Source organism: Coptis chinensis, chromosome 7 (assembly GCF_015680905.1).
Source record: "Coptis chinensis isolate HL-2020 chromosome 7, ASM1568090v1, whole genome shotgun sequence".
Classification (NCBI taxonomy): domain Eukaryota; kingdom Viridiplantae; phylum Streptophyta; class Magnoliopsida; order Ranunculales; family Ranunculaceae; genus Coptis; species Coptis chinensis.
Window position 1 is genome coordinate 39,138,122 of NC_141462.1, and position 16,767 is coordinate 39,154,888.

Here is a 16,767-nt window from a genome sequence, read left to right on the forward strand (position 1 = left end):
TTACCTCAAAGACTATGTTTGTTGTTTTAGGATTAGCTATTGCTTGTCCTGGAAACATACCTTTGGGTTGCACTTTCTCTTAAGCTAACTACTGTAAGGAAAGTTGGATGGCTTGTAAAATCTGTTGTTGAGATTGCATAAAGGTATCGAAATGATCCGGTTGTGGAAGAGTGTTAGCTATAGGTTGTGTGATAGGAACTATGTCACGTTGATTATTAATGGGTGGATTTTGATAGTTATTATTTACCGGAACGATACCTCTATTAGCATTATAATTATTATAATTATTATAATTACCCTGACCTTATGATTGACCTTATCGTGGTTGCGCTTGGTTGTTATAATTATTATAATTACCCTGACCTTGTCCTTGTCGTGGTAGAGCTTGGTTATAATTGTTTGCTTGCCTAACATTTGGGTTAAATAACCTTAAAGGTTGTTGATTATTTCGCCAACCGAAGTTGGGGTTTTGTCGCCAAGCTGCGTTAGGTTCGCTATTAATGGAACAAACATTATCTTGTTGTGATTGTTGTTGTTCAAAGGCGAAAGGACAATAGGAGTCGGGATGCTTTGGACTCAAACATAGACATTCACAATGGGGATAGGCATTTGTTGAACAGAAATAGTCTCTACCTTTTTAGTTAGAGATTCGATTAAATTTTTAAGTTCCGGATCGGGTTTCATCTCAAACATACCGGCTTTAATCATTATAGAAGAATTAGCTTTACGGAGAAATCGTCACTACACCGTTATTATTACGCTTAGTTTGATCTTCTAAAAATTTATAAGCCTCTAAGGCTCCCTTACTTAGGAAACTACCCCCATTCATTATGTCAAGCACTTCCTTGTGGTGGTGTAACAGTCCCTTGAAAAAGGCACGAACTAGCGTGTCTTTCGCGAGGTTATGGTGTGGACACTCTATAAGTAGATCGGTGAAACGATTCCAAACCTCTGAAAATGATTCATGAGGATTCTGTCAAAAGAAATGAATCTTGGAAAGCATTTCATCGGTCTTCAATGGTAGGTAAAATTGTTCCATAAATAGTTAAACAAGTTTAGCCCACGAGTCCACAGAATTTGGCGCTTGGGCAGTTAACCAAGACGCCGTCTTATCGGCTAAAGTGAAGGAAAATACCCTCAGTTTAATTTGTTCAGTACCAACTGTAGGATGGTGGAATGTAGTAAGGACTTAGTCAATCTTACGCATGTGCTGATAAGGCTTTTCATGGTCTAACCCATGAAAAATGGGTAACAAATTAAATATATTTGGGGGGATTCGGAAATCCCCCACTGGGTCTGATAGAACGATGCAAGATTTAGGGCTATCGTTCAAGGCTTTGTAAAAGTCAGAGAGAGGAGACTCTCTTTCTTCAGCCATTACTTCAGGTGGTGTGTGTGGTATATTAGTTAGAGGTGTAATGAGTGGTATACTAGAAAGGCGTGTTTGTTGACGTTGCCGGTTGATTACGTTAGGCGTTTTTCTTCGGCCTGACCTTAATCTCATGCAAGGCTAAGCCAATCTTAATGAAACACAACAACACACCAAACAATCCTGATATGCTAGTATGAACCTCTAACAGGAGATGCAAGGTGTGGAAGAAAAGAGCACCTGAATGCCTCCTTGCTTCGCTTATAAATAGCGTCTTGTTTACGCGTGCTCAATGTGTATAACAAGTTAAAACACTAAAAACTATGAAGAAATGGAAATTTGAAACAAACCTGTGGAAATCGGTCGGGTTTGATGGGAACAGTAGCGCGGCTCGAGTTAGGGCTGGAGTTCCAGTGCCAAGCACGGCCCCTCCAATTTAGCCTTAGTAGGGCGCGGGTAGCGCTCAGGGAAAACCTCGAGGTCCAGGTGCTTCACCGTGGGGGGCGCTCGTGTTTTGCCTTGGCAAGGCGCGGGTCGCGCTCAACCTAAAAGTGGAGTTCTAGGCGCTTGGGCGCGGGTCGCGCTCCAATTTAGCCTACCCATGGCGCGGGTCGTGCTCCGTGTAATTCTTCGAGGAAAATTTTCAATGCTGAAACGGACAACCACAGTGAGAATCAAACAAGGGTGGGTGGGTTATGGGACTTTGGAAAATTAACAATTCTAAGGAAAACAATGCTAAAGGCAACTAAGATGGCAGCGGCGCCATTTGATAATAGTAAAATTGGTAGTTTTACTCACAAATAAACGGAAGTAAATATAAAACTGCACTATACTCGTGATTATCAAAGATTTCTACTCTCGATTCTATTAAAGTAGAGTTGGAATAGAAGATTCATTCCACTCCTAGTTCTTTAGCATTCAAGTTTCCTACGACTATCAATCCTACCAAAGTCAATGAGAGAATTACAAATTATACTACATAATGCTACGGAATACTAAGGTTTGAATCTAGAATAAGAATTAGGGGGGAATTGAATCCACCTTGAATCCAACTTAAGAACTAGCATAGATTGTTGTAATCTAATTCTTACGTTCTTACGGTAAGAATTGGTCGTTCTAATCCCTAATTATACATGGCATCTCTACCAATTCATAACTAGCATGTGAGGAAGTCCACCTATTCTCATGGCGAATCAACTCCCTTCTAGAGTGGAATAGACTCTTACAACGATTTTACGCTACATACACAATCAAGTTTTCATCAAGGCTTCACCAAACCCCTCTAATGGAGGTTTAGCCTTAATTCATCAAACTATCATTTCCAATTGAATTAAAACTAGACATCATATAAAGATTCTAACTTTACTAAATTCAACTAAACAATAATTGAAATCTAAATTAACAACTAAGAATTCATTGAATAACAAGAATTGAAATTAGATCTAAACAATTTTAAATAACAAAATCGAATTTAACAAGAACTAACTATTTTATTTATCTAATCAATGATAAATAATGATTCAAATACTTAATCTAAAATAAGGAATGAAACTAATTAATGGAATGGAAACTAATTAATTAACTAATTCAAAAACTCAAAACTAGATCTAGAAGCTATTCTCTAATCGCTACTCTAATCTAAACTCCTTAATGCTTAAGAGCTAACTCTTGTGTGTCGAAATGGAGGAGACCAGATCCACATTTTCATGCATGGGATGAAGGTCCATGTTTTGGGCCGGAAAATCGAGCCCAAAGCCCAATTTCTTCAGTCCACAGGGCCTTTTTCAGCTGGCTTTGACTTCAATAGGATTTTCATCCACTTTTGCTCTTCTGACTTTTGCTCTTCTGATTGGGTCAAAGTTTGAACCATTGGAAAGCTCTTTTCGAGCCAGTCGTTTTGACATAAGGTATGCCCAATTCCGAGGCTTGAGTCCAAACATACGGTCTTCGGAAGTTCTGCTAACTTTTGTGTTTGTTTCTGCCCGTCTTGGCCTTTAATCACAGAACTTCTTAACAACCTACCCTTGCTCCTTTATATCGCCAAAGTGGCACATTTCTGCACATAATTGACTTCCATGCCTGAAATATATAAAAGCACGTAATTAGCATTAACTCTTATTTATTACTCGCATAATTGGTCTAAAAGTATTATTATTAAAGGGTTAAAACTACAGTTTTGGGCTCTTATCATAGTTCCAACAACTATTTAGAAAAAAGATTCTCACGCCGAAAGCAGTGTCGCTACAAGCGCCCACATGCTAGATGGCACGAGAGGGGACATCTGTAAGGGGGATTTCCTGTCATTGGATAGATGACACGTGTATGGGAAATAACCTACACCTATAGATGTCCAGAATGAGATGAGGACCACCGAATCAGTTCTGTGAATAAGTGATGTCATGCTTAGCACGAGTGTTTAGTGGACATGTGTAAGGAATGTGACTGACCGCCTATAAACATAACAGTTCTCCAAGTCGTTAGGAACTGATATGGACAGTTCCTGAACAGAAAGAAACTGAAGAGGGCGATCTTTGATGATAAAGAAGAAATCATGATGGCATATCTTTAAGAGTTACCTTTTAGATATAATCTTCCCATATACGATGGGATATTATGATCAGCAAGGAAACCTACCTCTCATAAGATATGGTCTAGATTCAGACTTCCATAAGGAGAGAATTCCTAATAGGAAGGTAGAGTCCAATGATGGAAGGAAACTCACAAGTGGTGAGGACAACCCTAACCTTAGGACTCTCGAAGCTCTTCCTATATAAACTATAGGAATTCGCTCATAGGAACTACGCAAGATAGGGTTTGATTCTCCTAAATAAACAAGGAGATACATAAGCAGCTGCTAGGCGGTTCAACCCTGAGCTCACAATCATCTCATCACTTCTCTACTCAGTAAAAGCTTCTAGATCACAAGGCACAAAGGAAGATCAGGAGATACTCGGAAATTCTCCTACAATTACTATTAACCTTGGTTTTATAAATAGCATGAGGGTGAACATATTTATGAACCGTTATTTTATCTTTTGGTGGATTCCCTTTTAGTTGTGGTTTAACTGGTACTTTTACAGTTGCAGGATCTTCAATTTCTATGACAGTATTTGGTATGGTTTCATTTTCAACTTCTGTTTGTGGGCAATCTTCAGGCATAGTCACTATGTTATCAACTATGCTCCCAGAACGAAGGGTAGTTGTAGGGATGAGATGATTGTGAGTTCAGGGTTGTACCGCCTGGCGGCTGCTTACGTATCTCCTTGTTTATTTAGGAGAATCAAACCCTATTTTGCATAGTTCCTAAAAGCGAATCCCTCTGGTTTATATAGGAAGAGCTACGAGAGTCTTAGGGTTAGAACTATCCTCACCACTTGTGAGTTTTCTTCCATCTTTGGACTCTACCTTTCTATTAAGATTCCTCTCCTTATGGAAGTTTGAATCTAGACTATATCTTATGAGAGGTAAGTTTCCTTGTTGATCATAATGTCCCATCGTATATAGGAAGATTATATCTAAAAGGTAACTCTTAAGATATGTCATCACGATTCCTTCCTTATCATCGGAGATCACCATCTTCAATTTTCTTCTATTTAGGAACTGTCTATATCAGTTCCTAACGACTTGGAGAGCTGTCATACTCAGAGGCGGTCAGCCATGTGCTTAGCACATGTCCACTAAACACTCGTGCTAAGCACGAGATCACTTATTCAATGAACTGATCCGATGGTCCTCGTCTCATTCTGGATATCTATAGTCTTAGGTTATTTCCCATACACGTGTCATCTGTTTAATGACGAGAAATCCCCCTTACATATGCCCCTTCTCGTGATATATAGCGCGTGGGCGCTTAATGCGACACTGTTTTTGGCAGGTAAATCTTTTTCCTAAATAGTTATAGGAACTGCTTACGTATCCAACTAATTAAGGCTCTGAAAAGATGGCTCGAACAAACATGTCGTTTCCCGAAAAAGGTAATAATGAAAGTTCCATCCCGAAAAGACGTAATGCTTGGGCTAATCGTAACCATCCATCTTATCTGCATATAAAGGATCTGGTGAGAGAACCCTCATTACCTCTTCTACTACTTTTTCTCTATATACTGAACCTTTTGATATCCCTCTTAGGGTTTAACCAAAACTTGAAACTTTCTCTCTTTTCCGATCATAAATCCCAACTGGTCACTTGTAAACTTTGGAGATCTTTCCTCCCTAGAACTGATCCGAGAGAAATTTTACATTCCTGATGATATTAGCCTAGAGTGGGGGAGGTTGTCAAATGAATTGGCTTATAAAGAAGTGGCGCTTATCACCATTGGTCAACTCAGGGCCGGACTCACTCTTCCCCTACACCCACTGTTAAGAGAGTGCCTAATTGACTTCAATCTTTCTCTTGGTCAAGCAGCAACTTGGTTCTACAGAACTGTTATGTACTCTACCATGTTGGCCAAGAGACATAGATTTGTTTTGAATCACTGGATTTTTGGGTACTTTTACGAGGTCTGGCATATTCGAGACCAATCTTACTACTATCTCATGACCAAAGACAAGAACTCTCCAATTATCTTTTTGGAGGGGAAGCAGAGTGATAAAGGCTGGGCTGATCACCATCTCCTTGTGTTGGGTGATGCGTGGGACGTTCGTCCTTCTAGTGTTGATGGTGAGCCTGTGGGAATTCCTGTTCCCAAAAAACACACTCATGCTCCAACCAGTAAGTCTCTTTTCTTACAAATTTTGCAATCACTATAAAAGTCTTTCGACTGAGTTTCTTTGTTATTTTTCCTTAAATGACTCTTCCCCTGGGAATCAACTAACTGCAATTGATACTGTTACGGTGGACTTCATCAAGAAGATCCCCAAGGAACAGAGGATGCCTTGGGTTATAGTTCTTGATCCCACCTGTCTTTTCAAATATTTCAACATGTCTACTAAAGATTTGCTCCAACTTGCCCCCTGCTTTTCCCCCTTTGGGGTAAACACTGTGAATTCTGGGCGCACAACTCTTCCTCCTCCTGTGGATCAGGATGCTGGACTTCTTCCTCCCCCATTTTAGGATAAATCCTCTTTAATTACTAGAAGAAGAGGAAACCGTAAGGAGAAGAGTTTTGTGGCCATCTCTAGTGATGTTGCGACATCGGGCTCAGTTCGGGAGCCTGTTGTCAGTGATGATTGTGTGATCACTAGCGGGAGGGGCCCTAAACTACCTCATGAACTGTTGGCGGCTAGTAATTTTAAAAGGGAAGTATGGGCGTCCCACCATTCAAGAATGAAGAGAACTGATCTTGCTTCTGCTTCTGCTTCTGATGTTGCCCCATCTAGCAAGAAAATGAAGTTTTGCCCTCTCTCTATTAGTGAAGAAACACTTTTTAAGGTTCCTATGACTATTCCCCATTCTGGTTTGAATAAAGTAGTTGTACCCCTACCAATTCCAGATCCTCCCACATGTTCTAAACAAACTGGTAACAATGTCCCTCTGACTGTTGACCCTTCTCTCCCTGATAATCGCAAGCGGAAGGGCATTCTGAAACAACTGCTGTAACTGTCGCTCTCCCCTCCTCCTCGATTCAATGATAGGAGGGGGGTGAGTGACAACATTCTCTTTTTGCCAAGATCTCTATATTCCCTTCAAAGGGAGATGATTGTGGAGCTGAGGCGTTGGGGACGAACTGATGAACTATCTGTTACCAACAAACACTCTGTTAATGATGTTGATATCGCACTTGGAGTTCTGTAAGCTGTGCGACTTCCTGTTGACAAAGCTGAAGCCAACATGGCTAGGAGCCTGGACTTATCCTTTCACCGATCTGCTGTTCACCTTGCCAAGGTAAGACTTTCCCTCTCTGTTCAATGTTCTGTTTCTGTCATTGTGTCACTTACACACTCTGTGTCCTTTTCCAGTTAATGAATAACTTTTTAGCCATGAAAGAGCCCATCTTTATGGCCTTAGCTAGTATGGCTACCAATGACATGGCTACTGGTGAACTGATCTGAGGAGCTGCAAACCCAAGTTGACCAGCTCTTGGCCAGAGAGAAGAAATCTGATACTGGTTTCAAAATCATGAGAGATACGATCTCCAACCTTCGGGGCCCTCTGGAAAAAGCCTAAAAAGAGATGCTAATACTGCCACTTGGGAAGTGAAGTTCTTGGAACTGCACGCCCACTTCACCACCCTGCAAGCAAAGTATGACCAGGTCCAAGGAGAACTTCACCGTAGGAACACCGAGATGAGAACCCTTGGCCAAGCCATTGCCCATGCAAATAAGATCATGTCAAGCTATGTGAGGGCTCTATAAGAAAAACGTCTTCACTCTGATAAGAAGGTTGGTGACCTCTTGGCGAAGACCTCTAAGTTCTATTCCCAAGTGGTGAAAGAGGTGAAAAAGAGGTCAGCTGAAAATGTCATTCGCTTTGCTCTGAGAGTGCTTGATGTTTCTGAAGAGTCATTCAATGCAGCCAAACAAGCTAATTTTGAGGAGGCTATTGTGGCTACTGGGTATGTTTCTCAGTTGGATGATCAGGGGAGCGTGACCAACCCTTTAATCTTGTTTCCTAATCTGGGCACCAGTATCTCAGCTATCCTGGATGAACTTATGCCTGATGCCTCCTCATCTTCTGAAGAAGACATCGATGATGACATGCCTCCCATTCAGCTTCCTTTTTTGCCAGTTCCAGCTTCAGGTCAGTGTTCTGTTCAGCTTTCAACCTATGGGCCTATAATATTGAGCTATGTAGCTCACATACTATTTTACTTACTAAGGTCTGCATCTCTTCTAGTTTATGCATGCATACTACTTACTTACTAAACTCTACAGCTCTTCTAGTTTATGCATACATTTATAGCATTTTATGTTATATGTCATATGTTACTATGCATATTTTACCCCTGATGCCCTCAAAATTCATTTGGACCAACAATAGGTAACCTTAGTAAGCTAAACTATTTAAAATGAGGCATAACCAGAATCTAATCAGGATATCATGGAAGCCATTCAAGTTAACTGTAATTAAGAGTTCGGTCGCAATAGATACATGTCTTTGAGAAAGTAACTTGGTGCCATGAGCATGACATTGTGCTTAATAACGATAGGTCCTATTTATTTAAATAAATGAATAGGTTATCGCCAGAATAGTAGTGGGGGAGTCTTCTTCAGCGCTGTCATGCCGATATAGTTCCAAGCTAATGATTGCGTGCTAGGATCTGGATCTAACCCAGATCTTCCCAGCAACCCCTATGTTTGATATTTTGAGAGCTCCAAGAACTGGCATACAGTTAAGGCTTTCAAGAACCATATCTCTTGTTCTAAGTCAAACTGGCATACATTTTACTGAACAGTTACTGTGGTCCGATTCCCTAAAGGCTTAACCCATCGAGGATAATCGCAGTTTGAAAGAACTGGCGTACAATTCCAACTGCATGGGAATGAGAAAGGATCTGGCATACAGTTCAACTTTCCCATACTCAGTATGACTGGTTCAAAAACAAATTGGCATACAATATTCTTGAACAGATAGTGAGAAGGTAATTCCCTAAAGGCTTAGTCCATTGTGGATCATAAATAAAGAACTTTTGCAAGGAATAAATTTGATGGCAATGGGAGAACTTTATTGATGACTTGGAGAGGAGTGAACAATGCATAAAGAAGCATAGAATAACAATTTACTAATAGTATTTGTGAAGGTGTTGTGTGTTTCATGGTTTGACAAGAACGTCCCCTTCAACAGTGCGTAGGTAGTAAAAACCAGTTCAACCAACCTTGTCGATAATGTATAGTCCTTCCCAATTGGGCCCAAGCTTGTCGTTGGGCTCTGGGATCTCGCGCAGAACCAGATCTCTAGATTTGAAAGATCGAATCCAGACTCTCTTGTCGTATGATCTCTTTAAAATTTGTTGCTTAGCGGCTAAGCGAAGTGTAGCACCTTCTCACTTTTCATCTAAGAGATCCATTTCTCTACATAACAACTCTTTGTTGTCCAGAGTGTGCACAATGTCTAACTTCTGAGTAGGAGCTACCAGTTCAGGAGGTATGACAGCCTCAGTTCTGTATGTCAGTGAGAATGGGGACTCACTAGTTGATCGTCAGGGTGTAGTTCAGTATGCCCATAGGACCTTAGGTAGTTCCTTGACCCATAATCTTTTTGTGTCATCTAATTTACGCTTCATGTTATCCAAAATGACCTTATTAGAGGTTTCAGCCTGGCCATAGCCTTGTAGATACCTTGAAGTTGAGAACATATGGGTAATGTGAAACTCTTCACAGAGTTCAGCGACCATTCCTCCAGTGAACTGTTGCCCATTATCTGAGATAATAACCTTGGGTATGCCAAACCTGCAGACAATGTTGTTCCAAATTAACTTTTTGATGTCCAATTCTCGAATGAAGACAAGGGGAACTGCTTCTACCCACTTTGTGAAGTAATCTGTTGCGACTAGTAAAAATCTGATATTGCCGGGAATGGGTGGTAGAGGTCTTACAATGTCAGTTCCACACTGTGCAAATGGCCATAGGCAGGCCAATGGGTGCAGCTCTGTTGTTGGAGCATGGATAAACGGCGCATATCATTGACACTTTTCACATTTGCGGGCAAAAACTTGTGCATCATTTTGCATGTAAGGCCAAAAGTATCATTGCCTTAGGATCTTGAGAGCTAGTGTTCTGCCCCCAGTGTGGTTGCCACAAATTCCTTCATGAACCTCTCGCATAGCCTATTCAGCGAGGTCTGGGGGGAGACATCTAAGATGAGGTCCCAAAAAAGACTTCTTGTATATATCATCTTCAAGGAGGGTGAATCTGTATATCTTTGCAAGAAAACGTCTGGCTATATTCTTATCCTCAGGGAGTGTCCCGTCTTTGAGATTGGACTTGTATGGATCCATCCAATTTGGAGTGGTGGCTGGAATAACACAAATTGTTGTAACTGTGAGTGCTTGGATGCTAGATTTCTCTTGGAACTCTATAGGGATGGAGAAAGACTCGCTGTTGCCCAACATCGAGCCAACATACGCCAAAGCGTCTGCGTGCCAATTTTTGGATTGAGGCAGCTAATAAAACTAAATGTTCTCAAATTTGCCCTGCAGACCCCTCACCAGTTCCAGATATTTGGTCATTCGTTCGTCCCTGGCCTCATATCCTCCATCAACTTGGAACACAACCAGCTGTGAGTCACTAAAAACTATGAGGTGTCTTAGGCCTAAGTTGAGAGCAATTGTGAGGCCAGCAAGTGTCGCCTCATACTCTGCCTCATTATTAGAGGCGTTCCAACCTAATCAGATGGACTTCTCCAGTCGCATGTGGTCAGGAGTAACTAACACAGCTCCCACTCTGGCGCCTCTGTCATTTGAAGATCCATCCACAAACAATCGCCACCCGGAGCTCGACTCCCATGGGACTGGACTGGCATTTGGAGATTCAGGCAGGATGCCATCAACTGAACTGGGGGTGGTTGAGTCATACCTAGTGTAGGTCATTGGGAAATCTCCTAAGAATTTTGCTAGTGCCTGACCCTTTTCTGAGATTCATGGGACATAGATAATATCATACTCTGATAATTGCACGGACCATTTAGCTAACCTCCCTAACCTATTCAGCCTTTCCAGAACTGATCATAATTGGTATTCTGTGATTACCCGAATAGTGTGGGACTGGAAGTATGGTCGTAACTTCTCTGCTACAAAAACAAGAGATAAAGCGACTCTTTCGAGTTTAGGATATCTTGTTTCTGCTGGTAGAAGCGTTCGGCTCAAGAAATAGGTGGGTTTTTCAACCTTCTTTTCATCCACACGTATCAATACAGAACTGATACCGTAGTAAGATGAATAGAGATAAAGACCCAAAATTTCTCTCTCAACTGGTTTGGAAAGGATTGGTGGTGCTCCCAGGTATGTTTTGAGCTGATCAAATATTTTTTGGCATTCTTCTATCCATGAAAATGAGGTATTCTTTCATAGTAACTGAAACAGAGGTTTGCACTTATCTGAACTCTTGGAGATGAACCTGTTCAGAGCTGCTAGCCTGCCTATAACTTTTTGAACCTCTTTCATATTTTTAGGTGAAGACATTTCTATGAGTGCCCGGATTTAATTTGGGTTTTCCTCGATTCCTCGCTTAGTAACCAGATACCCTAAAAACTTCCCTGATGAGAGAGCGAAAGCACATTTCACAGGGTTGAGTTTCATGTGATACTCTCGGAGAACGTCAAATGCACGTTTCAAGTGGGAGAGATGATCCCCCCGTTTTGGGCTCTTGATCAAGAGATCATCTACATACACCTCCATAATGTCACCTATCAATCTTTCAAATATTTTGTTCACCAAACACTGGTACGTAGCCCCCGCATTTTTTAGTCTGAACGGCAAGACCTGATAATAGTACAGGCCATCCTCGGTTGTGAAGCTTGCATGCTTGTGGTATTCCTCATGCAATGGGATCTGGTTATAGCCAGATGACCCATCTGTGAAAGATAACAGTTCATGTCTAGCCATCGCATCTACCAGTTTGTCAATCCGCGGTAGAGAGTAACTGTCTTTTAGACATGTGCGGTTTAAATCCGTGAAGTCGATACATATTCTCCATGACCCATTCTTCTTACGTATTGGGACAATATTAGAAATCTAAGTGGGGAAATTGATCATACTGACAAAATTAGTTGCCTTTAGTTTTTCAGCTTTGGCTTTTACCGCTTTGGATCTGTCAGCACCTATCCATCTCGGTTTCTGCTTGACCACTACTGCATCATTGCGGACATTGAGCCGGTGGCATGCCACGTAGGGGTCAATTCTTGGCATTTCTTCGAATGACCAAGCGAACACGTCTTTGTGTTCTCGAAGGAAATGTATTAGAGCCTGACGCTCTTCAGAACTCAACAAGGTGCCAATGAAAGTGGTTTTTGGCGTGCTGCCTCCCACAATTTCCACTTCCTCTAACGGCTCCAGTGAGGGGGGATCATCCCTCTCCCTTGGGACCAAGTCTGGGAGAGGTGGATCCAACTGTAATTGCTATTTGGCGGGTTGCCCCACCTCTATTGGTTTAAAAGGGAGTGGGGATTGCTTCGCCACTAGTGCGTAGCATGCTTTGGCAGCCACCTGATCCCCTCTGATTGTCTCAATTGTCCCGTTATATGGGAACTTCAAACATTGGTGATAGGTGCTGGGAACAGCTCAGAATCTGTGTAGCCAAGTCCTACCCAAGATCATGTGATAGGGTGTGTTAGCTTTTACTACAACAAAATTTATGATGAGAGTTACCGAACCAGTAGCAACGGGTAGTTGAATCTCCCCAACTGTTAGAGCTTTGTCCCCACTAAATCCATATAGGTGGGAGTTAGTGGCGATCATCTCATAATCAGGAATCTGTAGCTTTTTGAATGCGTCGTAGTATAACACATCTGCATAGCTGCCTGGATAAACCAATATGCGATGCAAATCATAACCCCAAAAAAAAAAGTGTCAGAACAAGTGCATCCTCATGTAGGCTCTGGAAGCTAGGACAGTCAGCCTCAGTGAAGAGGATAAGCGGATCTTTGTGGGGTACCGCATTGACCTGTGCGCCCGTAGTCAGTTCGCTGTTTATGATCCTCATTTGCTTGGCGATGTGCATCTGATATCGCGCACCCTTTTCAGTGATCTTCCCACTTCGTTTGTTTGCCATTCCAGAAATCATATTTATCTGGACACGCCCATTGAGCGGTCCAGTTCCTGGGGGATCCTAAACTAACGTGCTGATCTCCTCAGGTTGTACTGCGTTTGCCTATTCGTGTGCTACAAACTGCTTCAAATACCTCCTTTCAATCAGATCCTGTAGTTCACTTTTCAGAGTCATGTAGGCTCTGGTGCTGTGACCCTTACTCTTATGGAACTTGCAGTAGGTCCTTTGGTGGGGGAGCTTGGCTTAAGCAGAGCTGGCCATTTGAGGTAACTCTGATTCTGAATTGAGTCTAGAACCTCATCTAGCATTTTGTTCAAAGGGGCGGAGTTTTTGTCCATCGAGGGAAGAGCTTCTTCAACTCCTTCCACGCGTGGCTTCTTCTGTGGTTTTCCATCTGCACTACTGGTTACATTCTGGTACTGTCCTCTAGGCATCTATCCTTTTGATGGAGATTTAGCCCTTTGGCGGCCACGATGACGGTCTCTCTTCGCTTTTGAAGGGAAGAGTTCCCTTCTTGAGGGGCTACATGAGCTGTTCGACTAGACTTTTTTGCTTCCTGACATCTGTTCAGGACATCCTTCTCCCACCCCGCATAAGTCTCAACCCTGTCTAGGATATCCTCTAAATCACGGGGTGGTTTCCTGGAGAGGGATCCGAATAAGGCGTTGTTTTCATCCAACCCTTGTTTGAAAGCTATTATGGCAAGACTGTATCTGGATTGAAATCTCCATGAATCGTTGCATGTAAGACCTCAATGCTTCTTCGTCCTTTTTCTTGATGTTGAACAATGCGTCGATCCGCTTTGGTTGGTGCTTGTTACATGAGTACATGTCTATGAAGGTCCTAAACATTTCTTCTGAGGACCTAATCTGCCGCTCAGGTAACCTATGGTACCATTGGAGCATAGATCCAGGCAGGGAAGCTTTGAATTCTTGACACATGACGTGGTCATACCTTTCATATTGTCCCATAGTTGCTCGATATCGGAACAAGTGATCCACCGGATCTGACTTGCCATTGAAGACACTAAACTTCAATTGCCGATAACCGCGGGGGTAAGGTTTTCTCATTATTTGAAATGCGAAAAAAGATCTGCCTGTCCCCATTATAGCGAATTGAATAAGGGAATCTTGCATTTTTCTCCCCTTGCCTGTCATCCGATGCATCTGACGGATCAGGTCATTCTTCTCAGTTTCCTATGCAGTTTCTTTGGTAGAATGCTTCTTAGTCTAAGCTTTTTTCCCATGTTGAGGGTCGACATCACGATCCTGGTCAGTTGACTCTGGTTCGAATGCTGTATCCGAGTCCTCATCTAAGTTGTTGTATTCCGACTCAGATGTCTCGGGTCGAGTTAGACCCCCACGCCTTAGGTTCCTTGCACAACCACCTTCTGGAAGGTCGTCATCATCGAGATCGATGAGTGGCTCCTTCCCTGTGTTGGATTGATACAAATGCCTCAACAGCTGTACTTCTCGTTCAAGATTGCTTCTTTGCTGTTCTAGACCCTGTACTGCCTGGCTTGCCTGAACAGGACTCTAGGTTAGTGAGGACAGCATTCTCACCATCTTGACGCTCTTCTTAAGCGTTATTCTTGGGGCTTGCACCGGGAGCTGCTGGTCTATCGGTGTTGGTCATAAGTCTTTGGAAGGGATTACTCACATCGTGGTGACCAACATTCTCCCCCCCCCCCTCAGGTATCTCGTGCTCTTCTTCTCTCACAGTGACGCTGTGTGTGGTTGCGCCACCCTTTGTTTTCTTTACTCCTGCCATCACAATGGTAAGAGTTTTTAAACTAAATCAGTCATTTAGAACAAATGTTTACCTGCTTTAATCCCCACAGACGGCGCCAAAAGATGTAGGGGAGTTTTCAAGTTTGAGTGGAGAAGGGATGAGATGATTATGAGTTCAAGGTTGAACCGCCTGGTGGCTGCCTCCATATCTCCTTGTTTATTTAGGAGAATCAAACCTTATTTTGCGCAGTTCCTAAGAGCGAATCTCTCTGGCTTATATAGGAAGAGCTACGAGAGTCCTAGGGTTAGGACTGTCCTCACCGCTTGTGAGTTCCCTTCCATCTATGGACTCTACCTTCCTATTAGGATTCCTCTCCTTATGGAAGTTTGAATCTAGACCATATCTTATGAGAGGTAAGTTTCCTTATTGATCATAATGTTCCATCATGTATAGAAAGATTATATCTAAAAGGTAACTCCTAAGATATGTCATCACGATTCCTTCCTTATCATCAGAGATCACCATCTTCAGTTTCCTTCTATTCAGGAACTGTCTATATCAGTTCCTAACGACTTGGAGAGCTGTCATACTAAGAGGCGGTCAGACACGTGCCTAGCACATGTCCACTAAACACTCGTACTAAGCACGAGATCACTTTTCACCGAACTAATCCGATGGTCCTCGTCTCATTTTGGACATCTATAGTCTTAGGTTATTTTCTATGCACGTGTTATTTGTTCAATGATGGGAAATCCCCCTTACAGCAGTAATTGCCTGTAGTTCACCTGAGGTTATATTACCATTACATTGAATATTGTTTACTTCGAAGGTAGTATTTGTTAACTTAGGATTAGGCACTGCTTGACCAGGAAACACGCCTTGTTGGTTATTATAATGGTTAGGAGACATATCAAGTACCTTTTGGCACAATACCTGCATCATATTAGTTTGTTGTTGTTGGTTTTGTATCATGGTTAGTAAGAAGTCATATTTTGATGGGTTAACCGGTTGTGCAGTAATAGGAGGGGTGACTGAGACTAAGGTTTGTTGAGTGTTTATGTTATGATTTTGATATTACTGAGGTACGTGCACTAAACTTCTATTCTGATCACCTAAATCTCCTTGTCCTAGATGTTGGTTAAATTAGTTGAAGTTTGTAGTAGGCCTAACATTTTGATAATTAAAACTTGGAGGTGTAGGTTGTTGTTGTTGATTATAATTAGTGTTCTGCCTCCATTGTGTGTTAGGGTTAGTGAAAGCGTAATTATCTATGAGTTGTGGTGGAGGTGAACCATAAAGTTAGAGACAAAAGGAACTGGTATGGTTGGGATTAAAACAGACATTACATGGACTACTATTTATGTTCATGACCGGATTGGGTTGCGGTTCTTGTTTGTTAACAGAGAGGGCATCGACCTTTCGAGCAAGAGATTCAATGAGAGATATTAACTCAGGGTTGGGTGTAGCCTCAACTATGTTGGTTGCCTTAGCTGTTGATGAACAAGTATTGGAACGGGAGTACTCACTACCTCCCCAATTGCTTCTCTTAGTTAATTGATCTTCTAAGAAGATATACCCATCATATGCGCTTTTACTTAAGAAATTTCCTCCGTTCATGATGTCTAGAGTCTCCTTGTGGTATTGTGAAAGACCCTTGAATAAAGCACGAATAAGTGTCTTTCTGGAGGTTGTGGTGGGGACATTCGATTAGGAGATCCGTAAAATGACTCCAAGCCTCTAAAAAAGATTCATGAGGGTTTTGGCAGAAGAAATGGATCTTTTGAAGCATTTCATCGGTCTTATGTGGTGGGTAGAATTGTTCCATGAATAACCCAACTAGTTTCTCCCATATGTCCACAGAGTTCGGTTTTTGTGCGGTTAACCAATCAGTCGCTTTGTCAGCTAGGGTGAAAGGAAACACCCTAATTTTTATTTGTCCATGACCTACTTTAGGATGATGGAAGGTGGTTAGTATTTGTTGTTGTATCCTACGTAAGTGGTGATAGGGTTTCTCATGGTCTAACC